The sequence below is a fragment of the Ursus arctos genome, unplaced genomic scaffold, assembly GCF_023065955.2.
Source record: "Ursus arctos isolate Adak ecotype North America unplaced genomic scaffold, UrsArc2.0 scaffold_21, whole genome shotgun sequence".
NCBI classification, from domain to species: domain Eukaryota; kingdom Metazoa; phylum Chordata; class Mammalia; order Carnivora; family Ursidae; genus Ursus; species Ursus arctos.
Genome location: NW_026622886.1, coordinates 5,354,108 through 5,372,782, shown reverse-complemented (window position 1 = coordinate 5,372,782; position 18,675 = coordinate 5,354,108). Strand labels below are relative to the sequence as shown.

The following is an 18,675-nucleotide window of genomic DNA, read 5'->3' as shown; positions in this document are numbered from 1 at the left end:
AAAAAAGGCAACGTACTACAACGGTGCATAGTGGAAGCTGCCAGTGTAAAAAACTTCTTATTTCACGGAGTCAACCAAGAGGGGAAAAAAAAAAAAATCAACACACTAATGATGTTGCCAAGAGATGTTAATTCCATCTTGATGATATAGCCCAAGGACATAAGGCAAGAGGAAAAGAACTCAGGCTCCAGGAAACATCATGAACAGTAAGAGCACTTCCCTTCGGGGCCACAAATGCAAAAGGCAGCCCTTAAATCCACGTCCAAGAGAACTTAAGCATATGTGTGTCTGCTTTTTTTCAAAACTCATTTGCAAAATAAAGAGGATGAAATAATAATCCCTTACACCTGTGTGGTTTAATGGTTTATGAAATGCTTTCACACGCACTTCACGTATCTCGAAAGATACTCGTCGGGGTGCCTGGGTGGGTCGGTCGGTTAAGGGTGTGACTTCGGCTCAGGTCATGATCCTGGGGTCCTGGGATCAGGCCCCACGTGGGGCTCCCTGCTCAGTGGGGATCTGCTTCTCCCTCTCCTCCCCACTCGTGCTCTCTCCTGCTATCTCTGTCTCTCTCAAATAAATGGCATCTTAAAACAAAAGCTCCTCATCGTAACTCTGTGGTAGGTAAAAAGTGTGCTTCAGCATATTTCACAGATGAAGAAACGGGAGCTCCCTGGAAGTTCAGGGCCTTGTCCAGAGTCACGCGAGGTGGGGAGGACTCAGGACTCCTGGTCCCAAGGCCTTTCCACAGGATAACCACAGTGCTTATTCCCACTCAAAGGCTCAGGCTGGGACCCGGGGGCAGGACAGCTGGTTTAGGTAAACGGAGCGCAGAATTTCGAAACCACGGTCTGAGACAGAGCCAGCCCAGAGCCACCAGAAGAGCAGCCCAGAAGCTCACTGCCCAGCTCGCAACGCAGGAAGGTCTTTCCCTAGTGAGGTCAAGGCCCCCTCCCCAGGCCCAGGAAGCCAGGAGGACCCCCGATCCAAATCCAGAGTCACACGGGCTTTCACGCTTCTAGATTCCAACAGGGACTTGTGCCAAGGAGACTGGAGGTTTGGGGGGGACAGAACAAAAGGAAAAGTCTGGGCCGCCCAGGCCTTCTTATCTGGGCTCATTAAATGCTTTCCAGATCAAGACTAAGGGGCTCCCCTGGACACGTTCCAGGAGAGGGGCTGTTTTCCAGGAAATCTGCTCGCTCGCCTCCCCCCCCCCCGCCCCGCCCCCCGCCAGCCAAGGAGGGAAGGCAAGTCCACGGAACAGAGCCTGGCAGCCTCCCCGGCAGGCTCAGCTGGTGCCTTTGTTTACATTCCCAGCCAAGCAAACCCTAGCGGCCCCTCCTGTGGGACCAGGGGCATCATCCACCTGCGAGGACCACCCCCCGAGAGAAAACAGCAGTCCACAAGGCAGGAAGGGATGGCCTGGCCTCATCTTCCAGCCTGGCCTCATCTTCTGCTGTGGGGCTGGGGTCTCAGCAGGCTGCAGCCCCCAGGCCACACCAGCTTACTTCGGGCTGTCGGCTCCCACACCCGCCAGGCCATTCAAGTAAATGGAAGGGTTCCCTACGCCACAGTATGTCCCAGCTGTCCTCTGCCATCCATCTGACCACTAACTAGCCAGGCAGCCTCCTCAGTCCTAGGATCCAGGCCCCCAAAACCAGTCTCCCCATCATCATGCCACCGCCCTGCTTGAGGACTTGGAAGGATCACAGAGCACAGAGCTTCACAGGCTGCTGGTTCTGAACCTTTTTGCCAACTTTAAACCCAAAAGGGACAAGACAATCTCCCATCAACATGCAAAAAAGGATTCACTTGAACCCTGTCCCCCCAAATTCTAAGCCCACTGCTGGGTAAGAGTTCTACTACTCCAGGGGCTCCTGGGTGGCTCAGTCGTTAAGCGTCTGCCTTTGGCTCAGGGTCCTGATCCTGGGATAGAGCCCTGCACTGGGCTCCCTTCTCCGCTGGGAGCCTGCTTCTTCCTCTCCCACTCCCTCTGCTTGTGTTTCCTCTCTCGCTGGCTGTCTCTCTCTGTGTCAAATAAATAAATAAAGTCTTAAAAAAAAAAAAAAAGGAGTTCTACTACTCCAGCCCAATGAAGACACCCAAGGGCATCACATGCCCTTTACGAGATCCCTCCACAAAGAAGGAAAGGGGAGAGTCGTTATGTAACCTACCAACAATCTCACTGAACCATCGATCACCCTGCAAAAGATCTTTTATTATCCGCAATTTATAAATGAGGAACCAGGCTCAGAGAGGGAAAGCAACTTGCCCAGACTCGCCCAGTCCAGTCACGGTGCAGGGCTCTAACCCAGATCACCGGGCTCCCCAGTCTGGGCTCTTCCTAGCACACTTGTGCTGGGGTCCCACAGAGGAAAGAAGCCAGGCTGGCACTGGAGCCAGGTCAGACTGTCGATACGCTGAGTGGGACACAGGGAGTGTGGGGGAATACCTTCCACAGCATTCAGCACACACTTACTGAGTGTTATCGGGCAGGCAGGGAGGCTGAGTGAGCCTTCCCAGCATGGACCACGGGGCCAGTTCAAAAAGCAGAGCACAGTGGAATTTGAACACGCTCACTCCCTTGGCCTGCTACTGTCCCCGAGAGCCGCCCGGTGGTGATGGTGCAAGAACTTCTGGCCTCATCAGACTCACTTCATCCCAGCAACACCAGCCCTAGGGGGACCAACACAAAGCAGCCAGCTGGTGGCCTGGCAGCCTGGCAGCATATGGGCTCCCTTTGCGCTGCAGGCCCTGGGCACTCAGCCGCCCCTGGAAATCCATTGGCGGGTGTGTGCTGGAGGGCCGTGAACACAGCAGCTGCTTGCTGGCAGGGGACAACTGCACCTGGCTCCTCGTTTTGCCCTCCTTTTAGGACTGTCTACCCCTGATGAGACCTGGAGTCTGCACTTCCTGGAGGGGGGGTCTTACTGCGTCCCCTCAGAGCTGGGCCAGCACAGAGGTCGGCACCCCTCCGCCTCCGGGGGTGCCAAGGCTCCCATGCACGGTAGGCCTAAGGCGTCCCTGCTCATCTCCCTACTCCTCTAGGAGCAGAGCTTTTCATTAAACGCGGCTGAGCCTTGTTCGGCCAGGCCAAGGACAGAGCTATTTGGTGTCAGCGGCTCTGCTGGAATGACGTGGGTTAGCAGCAGTGCCAAGATCAATACATGGGTTGGACGAGGTGGCCATAAACAATGGGGTGTATTAAAGCCCTCCCACCAGCACAGCCGGGAACACCCACATTCAGTGCCTGTGGCTGAGCTCTGGTGTCCCCCCCCCCCGAGTCAGGGGGAGGCCCCTGGGCCCTGGTGGTTGCAGACTTGTGTGTGTGTGCGTGCGCGCGCACGTGTGTGTGTGTGTGTGTGTGCACGCACGTGTGTGTGTGTGCACGCACGTGCACACGCGTCCAGTAGGGCTGCCAGCAACACAGATAGGAGTGCTGACCTCAGAGGGTGCAGACGGAGTAAACCGTCACAGTCCAGAGCTGTTAGAAATCAAAGGGGGCATCAGAGAAGGGACACTAGGGAGATAGCTGCCACTTCTCCCCTCCCTGGCCTGGGACCATGCTAAATGGCCTCTCTGACACTTCGTACAAAATAAGACGAAATCAGAGAGGGAGACAAACCATAAGAGACTCTTCACTCTAGGGAACAAACTGAGTGTTGCTGGAGGGGAGGTAGGTCGGGGGGTGGGGTAACCGGGTGATGGGCATTAAGGAGGGCACGTGATGTGATGAGCACTGGGTGTTATATGCAACTGATGAATCACTGAACTCTACCCCTGAAACTAATCATACACTATCTGTTAATTCACTGAATTTAAATAAATTAAAAAATTTTTTAAACTATACAAAATATAAAAGTTTTCAAAATGAGGGGTGCCTCGGTGGCTCAGTTGGTTCAGCGTCTGCCTTCAGCTTGGGTCATGATCCTGGGGTCCTGCTCGGTGGGGAGCCTGCTTCTCCCTCTGCCCCTCCCCCTGCTTGTGCTTTCTCTCTCTCCCTCTCTCTCAAATAAAGTTTTCAAAATGAAAGAAAAATATCCCCATAAATTCCTGAGACCCTCCCCCTAAAATCAGTTTGCTCTTTTTTTATGGTCCTTCTAGTCCTTGTTCATAGAAACACTTGAGATTTTTAATGATCACAGGCAGAGCGTGGGGTTTCACGTTATGGATTTTTCCTATTTATTGTGACTTTCCCTACAGGGCCACCATTTGCCTGTTGATCATTTTTATCCAAACGCTTCACTTTCCAGCTGAAGATACAGAGGCTCTGAGAGGGAAGTGATCTCACTCGGTCACACACCTGGGGAAGAGAGAACTCAAACTCAGGACTCCTGACTCCAAGGCCTCCTTGGGAAACACTTACAATGGCTGCATAATATTCCAAAGCGATTTTGTGGCGGGGGGGGGGGGGACCCACCTACTAGGGTTTTTTTTCCTTACATGGTGGGCCACCTTGAGATAAATTCCCAGAAGTGGCGTTACTGGAACAAAGGAACATCCAGACATTTTTATGGCCTTGAGAAGTATTATCAAAATGCTTTCCAAAAGGGTTGATTGGTATGTGTGGCCACGTGAGCACATGCCTATGTGGCAGCAGCCACACCAGCACTAGGAAAACCATCTGCAGGAAAAAGCTCAGGGGTTCGGATTAGGGAACCTCAGGAAATTCTGGGGATCTGCGGGACTCACAGGCCAGCAAGGAGTTTAAGGAAAAAGAAGGCAGCTTTCCCCATTGGAGAGCAGATCCGGTGGAGGCCGGCCCTTTCCACACCAGCTTCCTGCGGGTGCCAACCCAACTCCAAGAAACCCAAGTAGTTGCCTTTTTAGGCCATAATCGAGAGGACACGACCAGAGGCTAAATTAGGACTCTCAGGAAATGATGAAACTGAAAGTAAATAGGTTGACCAAAAACCTCTGCTTTTGACCCAAAATGTAATTCCTTGATTGTCTGCCTTCTCCCCTCCCCCCCCCCAACATCCATCTGGACCTTTTACTCCTTCCTGTTTTCCCAAGGACCCCTCGCTTTCCCTCTCAGCTTCCTGCCCTTCGCTTGGTTCTCTTTTTACTGACTTGTGTGCTTGTTTGGGAAAGAAACAGCTAGCCCCTTAAAGACAGAATTTATTCGACTGGGACAAATCACTGGTCCAAACACTGCGAGCTTGTCCGTTCCTAGACAACGAGGGTCTATGTAAAGGCTTCCATGGCCAAGTTCTGGGCCTGGAGCTTCAGGTCCTCCCATCCCGTCTCAAAGCTACCCTGTCCGAAGGCGTGTGAGGCAGCTCTCCGTTTCCTCCATCCCCACAGGTGAGGGCAACAAGGCCCACACGGGTCACAAAACCCAGGTTCAAACTCAGACCTGCTGGGCTTCCGCCTCCGCTGCCTCCCCGGGGAGCTCTCTGCCACTTTCTGGGGAGAAAACAAACCCAGAACCCCTGGTTCATTAGGCAAACCAGGGACAGAGACACTGAGCATGTCAACTCGAAGCTGCAAACCCCACCTCCTGGTGGGGCTTCACTCCCACCTTAGATCGCTGGTGCTAAAAGAAAGGTCAGGGGTCTGCGTGACCTTGGCTGAGCCATTTCCGTTCTCTGAGCCAAGGTCCCAGCTTCATTGCTGGTGTTTGCGAGCAGGCTCCTCTGCCAGCTTTTTACCCCCACCCCCACCCAGAGAGCACAGGTGAACGTGTCCCTTCTCTTCTCTTCCTATAGCCACTGCTTTTGGGTTAGCAAAACTATCAAGGTGCCCGAGTTCCATCGTTAAGGAAGGTTCTATGAAGGCAGCTATGGCAGTTATATAGAAATTGTCAAGCCCCTTAGGATTTACTTACTCAATGAACTACTACATAGGAGGGTCTATGTGCAAAAATATGGTGACAAAAGTACAAAAGACCCAAGGACTTTATAAGGTAGTGGAATCTTCGCGGCAGAGGGGAGGACCATGAAAACAGCCAGCGCCAACACAAGACTCAATGAAGAAAAGACGAAGGAACAAGTCACTCGGGGCAGGAACAGAGAGGAAGTGGTAAGTCAATGGAAAACTCAAAGCAGCAGGAGGTCCGTGGAAGGGATGGGATGTAAACTGCGTCCTAGAAGATGGGGAGAGTGCTGGTGGGGGAGGGGAAGAGGTGGTAGGAGGCCGAGGGAGAAGAGGGGGCAGTTCTTCATCAACTATACAATGATGTGACAATTTAAGGCAGGGCTTCCCAGCCTCAGCTTTGTGAACACATGGGGCCACGGAATTCTTTGTCATGGGGGCTGTCCTGTGTATTGCAGGATATTTAACAACATCTCTGGCCTCTACCCACTAGACAAGAGTGCATCCCATCCGCAGTAGGGACAACGAGAAACATCTCCAGACACTGCCCAAGACGGGGACTGGGGGAGCAAAATGGCCCCCAGTTGAGAGAAGCATGGGCTTAAGGGGTGAGTTGCAGGAGTAAATCTTTCATAGAAGCCAGACTTCAGCTTAGTAAACCCTCTCCCCAGTCTGAAGTGCATACTTCTAAAAGCAGAAGTTCCCCGATGAAAAGTGAGTCCCAGGACCCACATAGTGGGACAAATCCACTAGGAATGGCACTGTCACCAAGGAGCGACTGCCCCTATAACACAATGTTACTTTAAGGGATCTGACCTGAACCCACTACTGGACTGGACTCTAAAGACTCCTAAATGCCCCAATTTAAAAGAAAAAGAAAAAAAAAAATCAGGCAAAGGGGACTAATGTGCCTCCCAGGCAGGACACAAATCACCATTGGGCTGGTGATTCACAACCTAGTTCACGAGCATGAAGAGGTCCAGTCGATTCCTGGAAGGCAGGCAGCAGCCATGCTGGGGGGGAGGGGGTGCCCCCCTGGATGTGAAGGCTGACCCCATATCCTGGGAATGCCATCAAATGCCATTTATTGAAAGGTTCTGATACATCAGGTTTAGTCCCAGGGAGGATACCCAGATAATGCATCCCACCCAGAAATCTCCTGCAAACCCCCTCTAATATATCTTGAGTGCCTACCAGTCAACGTCTCTACCAGGGAACCCACAAGCACCATCACAATGAACTCCCCCAAACCTGCACTCTCTTCTGGGTCTCCATCAAGACCCCGTCCATCTGGTCACCCAAGACCGTCACTGTAAACTCTGCTCGGTGGATTAGCAAAGCCCTCTTGTCAATCCCACAGCCAGCACCCTGCTCCAGGACTGCTCCCTCTCCTTTCTAGATTGCACAGCCGCCTCCTTCCTGGCCTTCCCCACAGTCTTCTACCTCCTGCCAATCCATACCCCCTGCCGCCTTCAGGATGACTCAAGAGCTCCATCTCTGTGCATGCTGTATCTTATTGACAATTCCTCACCAGTTTGAAACAGTTCAATGGCTCCACATCTTCTCCAGAATAAAATCTAATCTTTTCACAGTGAGGAGGCCCTTCGCGGCCATACCCATCAATCTCCTCTGTGCTCCGACCCGTCCTCATAATCCAGTCCTGCTCACAGCCCCTTCTGCTCATGCCTCCTCCTCCGCACCAGGAGCCCTCTCTCAAATTTCTACTCGAAAGTCCTCCTCCATAAGGCCCTCCCGGATAGCTACAAAGGGACTTCCCGTGAGTAATCAAACAGCTGAATCGTCATTATCTGCAGTTTCATCTGAGCATGGAAGGCAGGTCTCATTCATGCCCTCGATTTTGAATGTCTAGCACGATGCCTGACCCCAGCAGTGCTGTTTCCTGAATGACTGTGTGAGGAACATGGCAAAGAGAAAGGAGGAGTAATGGGGAAGCTTTCTAAGAAGCTGGAAAATCTCCTTGAGCTGCGCAGAGGGCCACAGGGTTCGAGAACCAACGGGAACAAGGAGACCCAACCTGGCAGCCTGCACAAGGCTCACAGCCACTTACCTGTCACAAAGCCCAAGTCATTTATGGACTAGTTCTTATATCCCAAGAATAAGAAGGGAAAGAGAGGGTAGTGGGGCTTTCAATCCACAGAGAGAAATAGGAGTGAAGATAATTTATTGGTCCCCAAGAAGCTTTGCGTAAGACTGAATAAAACCATCTCAGTTTTCTGGAACCTTCTAGCACCTCCTGACTAACCAAGGTGGAGGCACCCACCATCTACCACCAGACACACCAGAAAGGAACTTGGCTGGTGTCGTGTGGCCTCTGCCCTTGCTGGGACCCACGAAAAGGCCTCAGGCTGCCCTTCCTGCCTCTCCTGGAGCCCTCGGTCCACATCTGCTCGCAAGCGCTACAGACACGGATCTTTGGGACCAACTCTGAACGTCTAGACAGATGGAACCTGAAAAATCCACTGCGATGCAGAGGAACATTCTGCAAATCCCAAGATAAGCTTGTAATGCACTGTAATCGAATAGAATGGGTATAAATCTGGAGTCACAGGACTCCGGTTTGAATCCCCCAGTCAATTCCTGTAAACTTGAAGCTGCTCACACCGCAATTTCCTAGCTTTAGAGTGAGGGAAAAACCTGTTATCAGAGAAACTGTAACTCAAATTGCCAGGAAAGACTTGGAGACTGAGTACGAACTTCCAGATCTCGTCCTCCTGACCTAATCCTTCTCTAGAATGACACCTGGGGCCTCTCAAAAGTTTCCAGAAGTTTGGTGACTCTTTCTCCAGTTTACACAGGTCCGCAGAGAACATGGTACAGCACGCTGTCTCCCAACTAGTAATTTAGCACGAAAAAAGAGGGTTCCACGGCTAAAGGAGGTTGGAAACCTGCCTCCCCGTGGCCCTCCTGCACTAGGAAATGCTCCGGGAAGGCTGCAGTCAAGGAAGCCTGCTGCACTTTGTCTGATCAGGCGAAGCACCCCAGGCTATCCTGCAGGAAAACTATTCCTCAGTGCTGGCCTGGGAAATGCTGGTCCCTCGGGATGTGCAGGAGGCCTCGGGCAGAAGAGCTGAAGCGGAGTCTGGCTTGGCACTGACCAGCAGCTCGGCTTATCACGCTCGAACAAGATAATGGACCACAGGAGCCGCCCTGCATAAACACCGGGGCTATTAGAACAATCATCTACAGGGAGGAGTCGGCACTCTGCCACCCAGGGCCAAACTTCCAGCGTTAGCCTACCCTAAGGTGCTCATTCTACCCAGGATGCGGAGGTGGGGAGGAGGAAGGGGAGGAGGAAGGGGAAGAGGAAGGAAGGGGAGGATCCTCCCAGTGCCCAGAGCCCAGGAGGCAGAAGCTGCCGAGGGCTAGGAGGATGGGCCCCCTTCCTCCCCACCTCAGGAATGCTGTTTGCTTACAGAAGAAGCTGGGACTTGTTGCCATTAGCAGTATTCCAACCCAAGCTTGTGTTGATGCTCAGCAGATAAGAAACCCAGACCAGAGACAGGCCAGAGAGGAATTTAGCACCAGAGCCCCAGAACCCACCCCCTTTGCCTTCCCTCCACCAAGGCCACATGGAGGGGCTGCCCACGAACACTGAGAAATGCTAACGTGTGCCTGACGACAGAAGGCGGGGACTGGGGTCACTTTGGCTTTGCTCTGCACCCAAAGAAACCAGACCATCAAAGGTGACACCAGAGGGGCGCCTGGGTGGCTCAGTCGGTTGAGCTGCCGACTCTTGGTTTCGGCTCGAGTCATGCTCTACGGATCCTGGGATCCAGCCCTGTGTCAGGCTCTGCACTCAGGGGGAGTCTGCTTTCGGATTCTCTCTCCCCCTCTCCCTCTGCCTCTCCCCCTCCCCCTGTGCACCTGCACTCTCTTTCTCTCCCTAAAATTAATTAATAAAAAAAAAAAAAGACACCAGAACTTCGTGCATAGATTCCCTCCTCCTATGTGGGTAAGGACAGAAAGTGGGCGAGGCAGGAGGAGGAAGGGGAGGGGGGAGCTGGAGCTGAGGCTGCAGCGGGATAAGCGCAGCAGCTCACCCAGAATCTTATCAACCAGGTTGAAGAATGTGGATTCTAGCTGAGGGACAGGGGAGGCCACCTGGGGGTGGGGAGAGGGTGACATCATCAGATCTGTATTTTGAAGAGATCACCCTCGCTGACCTCACTTGGAGGGGACAGGAGTGAGCAGCTGCAGAGCAGCTGGGACGACAGAGGAGCAGGCTTGCCATCCAAGAGCGGGCAGAGTCCCAGGACAGGGCCAGGGAGAAAGTGGTTCAATGCCACAAGAAAGGGACAAATGAAGGCGCAGGGGGCACCCTCTGACCTACTGCACACAGCTCAGCCCAGGGAGAAGCAGGAAGCAATGCCCACTGCAGTCATTTCCTCCGAAGGAAGAAGTGACCGCGCGTCCCAGGGCCTCTTCCAGCTTAGCGCTCAGACATCATACGTCACCCGGACGAAGTGCCCAAATGGGTCTCCTCCTCTAAGGTACTATCCCTGTCTTCCAGGCCACAAGATACATTCTCAATGAATGACTCCATCAACCAATCAGGCCAGAAAGCAAAGGGAGAAGACGGCCCTGGCATTCCATTCAAGAGCTCTGCCACTGAGCATGTCCACCCCGCCTAAAGAGAGAGATCCTCATGGCCTTTAGAACCCAACCAACTCCTGTGCCCAACGCCTCCCAACCGTCCTTCCAGCCCTACCCCTCCTGTCCTGACGCTCTCCATTCCAGACACAGCTCGCAAGGGCAGAGCCTGTGCTCCTCGGCCAACTCTCCCATCGCCTGGGCAGCCTTTCCCAACACCCCAGTAGATCATTCATCTAGCTCCCTCCCCTCCCCTGACCGATTCCAGCATCATCTGCCTTATCCCAGAACCACTGCTTCTCTGCCTGTCTTCCCATCAGCCGTCAGATTCCTCGAAGGCAGGGACTGTCCCCCCCCCCCATGCCCCCCAGACCCCAGACAACCCAGGGTTCATGGAGAGGGTCCTCAACCCACGCTTGTGGAAGTGAGCCAAACTGTTCACAGGCTCACGTTGTGTCTTCTGGGAGCCGGACTGTCCAAGAGAACCACCAATTCCAAAGGTAACCCTCCCAACCCCTCCCGTCTAATGTTGGGGGGCGGGGAGCACAGCAGCAACAGGTTACACAGCTTTCATTCAATGGGAAGAGGCCGGCTGGGGAGGCTCCCAGCTGGATCTGCAGTAAGTCATAGGCACTGGACCCTTGACTTTGCTTATACTTGGCTCAATATTTGCGTAGTGAGATCACACATGGGCCTCCCCACCTCGGTGATGAGCTCTCACTCTGCCACCACCGATGAGAGACTTCAAAGAGAAGCACCTGGCTTCAGATGCCCCCAGAGCCAGGACTCTGAGCCCTAGACTCGCCCCCAGGTGTGACAAGGTTGACACAACTGCACGCAGACCCTGCCCCCCTCCCCGCAGACAGCGTCTCTAGACTCTGCCAGAGGCGGCACACGCAGGCACGAGGGGCAACCTGAACCCTTCAGCGGCCTGCGGCGGACTGATTCCTTCCCTTTGGATCTGCTGATAGGACGGTTTTTCTCTCCTCAACCATGTGAGCAGAGTTTGCTGAAACCCGACGCAGAAAAATAACCATACTGAAAAGATCTAATTATACAGCCGCTGTCTCAATGGGAAAGTGCAGCGCGCTGGGTTTCCTGAGTCCACGTTGTGACGGCGGGGAAATGCAACCCCAGATGAGAAACTGAAAACAATTTCTGAAGACCACTGTGCCCAGAACCCAGCAGGCCAACAGCAGTTTTTTGTTTTTTTTTTTTTAAAGATTTTATTTATTCATTTGACAGAGATAGAGACAGCCAGTGAGAGAGGGAACACAAGCAGGGGGAGTGGGAGAGGAAGAAGCAGGCTCCCAGTGGAGGAGCCTGATGTGGGGCTCGATCCCAGACCGCCGGGATAACGCCGTGAGCTGAAGGCAGACGCTTAACGACTGAGCCACCCAGGCGCCCCCCGACAGCAGCTTGTTATTCCGAGAGGTTTAAATTATACAAACACACACACACACACACACACACACACACACACACACAAGCTCTGAGTAGGGTAGCCACTACCACCAACAGCCATCCCAACCCTATTCTTGCTGGACTGAGAGCTCTAAGGCCATAGATGGGTCCCAGGCACTGCCCGTGCCCGAGGCCTGACACACAGAAGGGCTGCATAATACTCATGAACCGGAGTCATGGGGAAGGTTCCAATCTCCCAAAAGGTCCAAAAGTCCAGGGATCAAACACCAGAGACTCTCTGCCCCCAATTGCAGAGTACCTGCCGTTAAGACCAATAACCCTGCGCCTTCTTATCCAAACAGAAGTGACCCTGGAAGTGACCCTGGTGTGGCTCGTTTCCCCCTTGAGCAGGCAAGGCAGAAGAGGCTCAGAACAGGTGGCCTCCGGGACCATGATCCCTGCCCTCCTCCTCCTCACCCACCCTTCCAGCTAAATCTGAGGCTCACTTGTTTGTAAGAGACACATGACCGGCCAGGGGTCAATCTTCCTGAATTGATCGGGCAGTCATTTAAGTCAACTCTGATAATAAGCTTCATCACTGAAAGGAGACAGCCCTTCTAAACAGTGATAACTTATTCATGACCTTCCCAGAAGGCGAATTAGAAGGAACGCGACTCAGGAGGCAGCCAGACTGGCCCTGGAACTCCAGATCCATCGCTTAACAGAACAAACTCTGCCTGGTTGCCTTGGCCCCCCTGGGCCTACATTTCTCCGTTTATAAAAGGGACGTGCTACCAGCTCCCCCCCAGGACAGCTGTGAGTCCATGCGAGCCTGTGGGGTGCAGCTCCCACCAGGTCTAGCTGACAGTCCCAGCTCTGCAATGTGGTCAGAGCACTGCTCAACTCACAGAACTATTGTAAGGATCACAATAGGCGAGCCGAGGAGCGGTGCTTGGTGGCGCCCCGGGCCTGCAGGCCCAGGCCCCCCTCTCCACAATCTTTGCCTCTTCTCTCAAGTCTGTGTCGCCACTGAGCTCATAATGAGTCAGTCACAAGCACTGCCCTCACACAGCCCACTTCGGGGGGTTTGAAGTCACATCCTGCCTAACCTAACTCAACATGATTTATTCCACCCCAGGAATGTAGCTCACTTCCCAGAATTTTGTAAAGAACTTTAAAGAGTTTGATCTTGCAAGGGACTCCATTTACAGGCTCAGCCGGAGTGGAGGAGGAGACTCAGTTCGGCTCAGACCTGTAGGCGGAAACCACACAAAGTCGGGGCTGAAAGAGGCCCCCTGAGCATCTCATCCTAGAGTGCCAACATTTTTTTTTAAATCTCAACCCACAGCAAAAAAAAAAAAAAGAAAAAAAAAGAAAAATTTAATTTAAAGGCTTTTAATCCCGAATACACACAAACAGGTCAGACAAAAGCTCCACAAAATGATATATACTTGCTATTCACCTGGGTATCTTCCACTTGAGTCTACTTTGTTTCGTGTCTAAAAACACTGGTTGCCACCTGTGAAAGTAATTTCATGACCAATCAATGAGGTTTCAGTTGCCGGTCCAAAAAATGCCAATCTGACTCAGATGTCACTGGGTAGATGAGGCTCGGACAAGGCCCAAGACCAGAAGTTAGGTCAAGCAGAAGCTCGAGCCCAAAGCCAAAGCGAGGCTCTGTGGGGGGTCAAACCTCCAGCTGGTAGGCCAGCAGTCACCTGCCAGGTGCTGCTGTGTTCATGGCCCACTGCTCCATCACGGGATCCCAACAACCTCAATAAAGCCCGGGCACACATCCTGCGGCCCTGCCCTATTCCCAGTCCCCACCCTCCCCCTTCAAAAACACACTCAGAGGCGCAGGGAGGTGAAGCAAACCGCATGGATATGGGCATTCAGGAAACATCCTTTGAGGACCTGGAGCCCAGGGGGAAGATGGTAAGGACAGCGCTCCCTCAGTATGCAGAATCCCAAAAGATCCAGTCCGCTACAATCAGAACATCACCTCTCCAAACCCCAGTCCTAAGCTAAAGAGACGCCCAGAAGTGACATGATATTAACAGCTTAATGCAAGAAAGATCATTATCCTACAGGGATGAGCTCAGAGAGGGTGCCCTCTGCGTACTTATGTCCCTGAGGTGGCATAACCTAACCCTGTAATGAACAGACCTTCATGCCTGCTAATGGCCTACTGATAGCATCTGTTTACTTACACACACACACACACACACACACACACGTGTGCACACACACGCTCTATAAACAGGAAACCCAAAGTTCTCTCTAGATCAGTGGTTCTGAACACTTCCAGCCAATAAGGACCTCTCTGAAAATCCTTTGCATACCACCTTACGGAGCTTACTGAGACCCTCAAGTACAGTCCATGGACTTTTAGAAGCCCCTCAGTTACAATTTCAAAGGCAAAAGGACACTGGAGTGGCCTCCTTCTGCACCAAGGCAACAGGAACAGAGACTTGAGAAAATTTTCTTTCTTCATTACCCTCCAGTGCGGTAATCAGGATCTCACAAAAGACATCAGAGGGGGCAAAAGACAAACTCTGCAGTCAAGACAAGCCACCAGTGAAAGCTGTTGGGCAAGTGGAGGACTCAGGAGGGAGGGCGCAGGAGGCCACGCCCCCTGAGCTGCTCTGATCACCGGGGACTGCGGGAACAAGGCATCCCAAACTGAACAGCAAACCGCCTCTCCTCCCTACATCTCCATTGCTTGGGACGATTCCCAAATGAGCCAGCAGGTGCCAGCCCCGGGCACACAGGCTGCCTGGAGGACAGAGCCAAGCTCTCCAGGGAAACCAAGGTAGACAAGCTACATCCCAGAGCCTTCGGCCTCCCTGGGGGAAAAAAATCACCCAAATACTAGTCACAGAGTGAAGATAAAACCCATGTATCTCCCACTTTACAGAAAAAGTCAATTGCTAGAGAAAGCTAATTCATTTCTCGAGAAGGCCGAGGTAGCACCCTCGTCTGAAACGATGGCCAACCCAGCCGTCCTTGAGCAGGAAGCCTGGCTGCGGGGATGACCTCACCTCGTCCTTCACGAGAAACCTGGCGGCTGCTTATTTTACCACCTGCCAAGAACCGCTCCTTTGCCCAGGCCACGGTCTGCTTCTAAAGGGGTCAAGGCTGAGCTGCATGCGCGAGAAGGAAAGGGCGGCGGCCCCCGCCCCACATAGCTGCCAGATTGGGACCGAACCCACCCCACAGGCACGTGCACACACGCAAGCCCAGGGCGGCGGGAGCGGGGCAGAAGGTGACACTTGTAAAGTCGGGCCGCCCTGGCAAGCACTGCAATCTCTATTCACGGGCTGAGGGAATGTCTGGGGAGGTTATTTACATGCCCCGAACCTCTCTTTCTTCAACTGTGAAATGGGCGTCACGAGGCCCACCCCCCAGGGCCGCGCTGACACGTAACTGCTAGCACTCGGTTCTGTTCCCAGGAGATCTCGCCAACCCACGCGGTGACCCTGGCAGTAGGTTCTCGCCGTATCCTGTTTTGCAGAAGAAACTGAAGCCCAGAGAGTATCTAAACGACTCGCTCGGGGGCACACAGGTAGTACAGTTGGGGTCTGTGCCCTAGGGGTCCGCCTACCCGCCGGTTCACCACTTGGCTCACCCCCCCTCCCAAGGTGCTGAGGTTTGTCAAGGGCCCATAGCTATCATCAGGAAGGGGAAGGAGCCTGAGGTGACCCACCGCCACCTGCCCCATCACACACGGTAGAAGCACCGGTCCTCCTGGCTCATCCTCCTGGCTCATCCGCAGCCCCTGGCAAACTCCTTTTTAAACTGAATTCCCCCCACCCCTCCCAGCTGTCCCCTTCAGATCCCCCTGAAGAGCCTGGAATTTAAAGCGCCTGTAGTTGTCAGAGACTTTCAGCCACAACCAACTGGGAATGTCCCAGGTCCAGAGCACAAAGGCTGCCTGGTAAAGCCCCCGGAAGAGCTCTGAATCCTGCCCCTGATCTTTGCTCAGGTCTACACACAGTATCACATTCTTCAGATTCTTGTTCAAAAGCCAGAAGGGGGAGGGGGAGGGGCCTCCACTATTTCAACCTAAGGATAATTAGAGCCTGTGACTTGTTTTAAAGGGGAAGAGGGCCATCCTTTCCCAGCCTCTCTTGAATGCACCCGTCGGCCGAGGTGTGTGATACTGCAAGCGTCCGCACGCACGGGGCTTTGCAGCCTGAAGGTGTCCTCCCTTTGAAGACACCGAGGTTCTGGGGCACGGCGCTGTCAGGTGGCGGGGAGGGATGATGCCAGATCCTCAAGTCTAGCCCTCGGAGGCCCCTGTCCATTCCTTCTCTGACCTGAGGCTTGAAGGCTGGCCAGAAAGTCAGCACAGAACTCACTCCAGCCGGTTTGGAGGAAGGAATGGAGATGGTCGGAGGTGAGAAGTCACAACACTGATGGGGTCCTGTAAATGCCACAGCGCCCAGCAGCCAGTAATTAATCCCGTAATGAGGCATTTCTCATGAGCACTTGGCCCGACACAGCCACCTCCTCCCCACCCTGGCAAAGGCAGGAAACAGCGGGCGGCAGGCCCGGCTCTGGGCAGAAGGCAGGCTGAGAGCAGGGCGCCGGGGGCTGGCAGGCGGCTCGGAGGTGGTGGCATCGGGAAGCGGGGGGAGAAAAGCTAGTTTCCCGCAGGAACCAGGCTGACCAGACCTCACACACCTGGCCACGCATCCCCAACTGCTGCCCACTGACGTGTCTCAGAGGGACAAGGAGGGCTGCATTCTACGCCCGGCCCAACAAACCAGGGAGGAGCACTGGGCCGCGCTGCTTTAAGGCTGTATACAATGGCATGACCTGTAAACCCCCAACTTCACAAACACTGCCCCCCTCGCCCCCAAAGAATGGGCTCAAGGGGATGAGAGGCAGGAGAGGCAATGAAAACAGATATGGACCATCCAGGAGCAGGGGAGGATCTGAGCTCTCTCACTCGCTACCTGGGGCTCGGCTCTTAGGTTCTTCAAGTCTCAGTTTTCCCAGCTATAAAACAGGAACATTTATACCACTCCCCTCATGGGACTGGGAGACTTTCATTGCAACATCCTGAGCGTGACTGCAAACTTTATAGTGACAGAAAACAGTGCTCAGAATAGGTTTTTTTAAATTGATGAAAATAGATGTATTTGTAACACACTGGCACTGTGCTGGACAAATTATGTATAAACAGGGGCGCGTGGCTGGCTCAGTTGGTAGAGCCATGTGACTCTTGATCTCGGGGTTGTGAGTTCAAGCCCCACATTGGGCATCGAGCTTACTTAAAAAATTTTTTTTTAATTTGTTTATAAAATCAAACATATAAACACTAGAGCCCAACTTTACTGAGCATCAAAATCCTCTAAGGAACTCTCATCTTCCTCATTCCACACACGAGGAAAACAGGCGTGGAAAGGGTGCACAGCTTGCCGAGATCAAAGAGCTGGTAGGTGGGAGAATCAGGATCGGGACATGGGTCCAATTTCCGGAGCCCGCTGCCTATTACATAAGTACTAGACATACGCACATCACAACGGACTCAGAACCCAAAGAAATAACACTTTCTCCCCCAAAGTCATGCAGAGCCAAGTGCTGGTGCAGATGCTAATACAGTCACCCATTTCTCAAGCATACATTAAGTGCCAATCACAGGCGAGGTATGGCCCGAGGGTCCCAGGAGCAACACCGTTAACAGGGGAAGCAAGACCCGAAAGCAGCCCAGCACAGAGAAGTCCAGGGGAGTGCTGACATGGCAAGGGGAGCATTATCTGGCCGCCACTATGATTTTTGTTGCAATTCCTACACCAGCAGTCTATAAAGTGTGACCTGTCACTCGTGTAAGAATAGTGTTTGTGGCTCATCAGAGGGGAGAAGCCATCTCCAGGAACGACTAGCTGGTCGACAAGACCTGGGTGAGGGGTGCGATCACCCCGGGAGGAAGGCAGAGTAACCTGGGCAGAACTACCCCGTCCCTTCCACAGGCCCAGTTACCCCGCAGCTGGATCACAGCGGCACTGGGCAGCAGAGAGGAGGAAGCAGGATAGCAGGAAAAGGTGCTCTGAAGAACGAGGGGCAGGTGAGTGGACAGAAGGAGAGGGTATGGGGATTGACACGCACTGGGACCCACCACAAGTGGAGTTCATGGAAGGCTCAGGGCCTTCCTATGTTAGCTATTCAGAGGACACTGACGTGGGTCTTACTAGCCACACTTAACAGAGGAGAAAACTGCGGCTCGAAGCAGTGAAATAAACACCCGAGGAAATCAAGAAAAGTCCCTCGCACCTGAAAGAATGGAACAACTCATCCTGGATTATGAGAGAGCCCGCGGCTGACACACAGCCACTGCCTTCTCCCATTATGGACTGAACTGTGTCCCACACCGCCCCAGATTCACCTGTTGAGGCTTTAACACCCCAGGACCTCTGAATGGGACTGTTTGGGCGATGGTCCTTTACGGAGGTGATGAAGGTAAAATGAGAGCATTCCGGTGGGCTCCCCAATCTGGTGTCCTCGTAAGCAGAGGAGGACAGGGGCCACCAGGAATGCGCGCGCACAGAAGGCAGCCGGCTGCAAACCAAGGAGAGAGGCCGCGCTCGTGGACTCCCAGCCTGCAGGGCTGGGAGAGTGAGAGTCCTCTTGTCTAAGCCAGACCGGGGGACTCCGAGCACGCCCTCGCCTGACCGGGGCTTGCCTGCCTGGCGGCTGTCTGGTTTGCACCCCCTAGAATGTAAACCGCAGACTCCGGCTTCATCCAGACATGCGCCCCGTACCTAAGCAGTCTCCAGCACACCCCCAACATCTATACATATTTAACGAACAAATAAACTGAGTGAAAATAACCCAGCT

General features: G+C 53.4%; 1 protein-coding gene across 1 annotated transcript in view; it reads right to left on the bottom strand.

Annotated features, from left to right (window-relative positions):
- The window catches only part of MYH9 (myosin heavy chain 9), an 89,564-nt gene that overhangs the window by 59,375 nt on the left and 11,514 nt on the right, over positions 1-18,675 (bottom strand). The window lies entirely within an intron of this gene.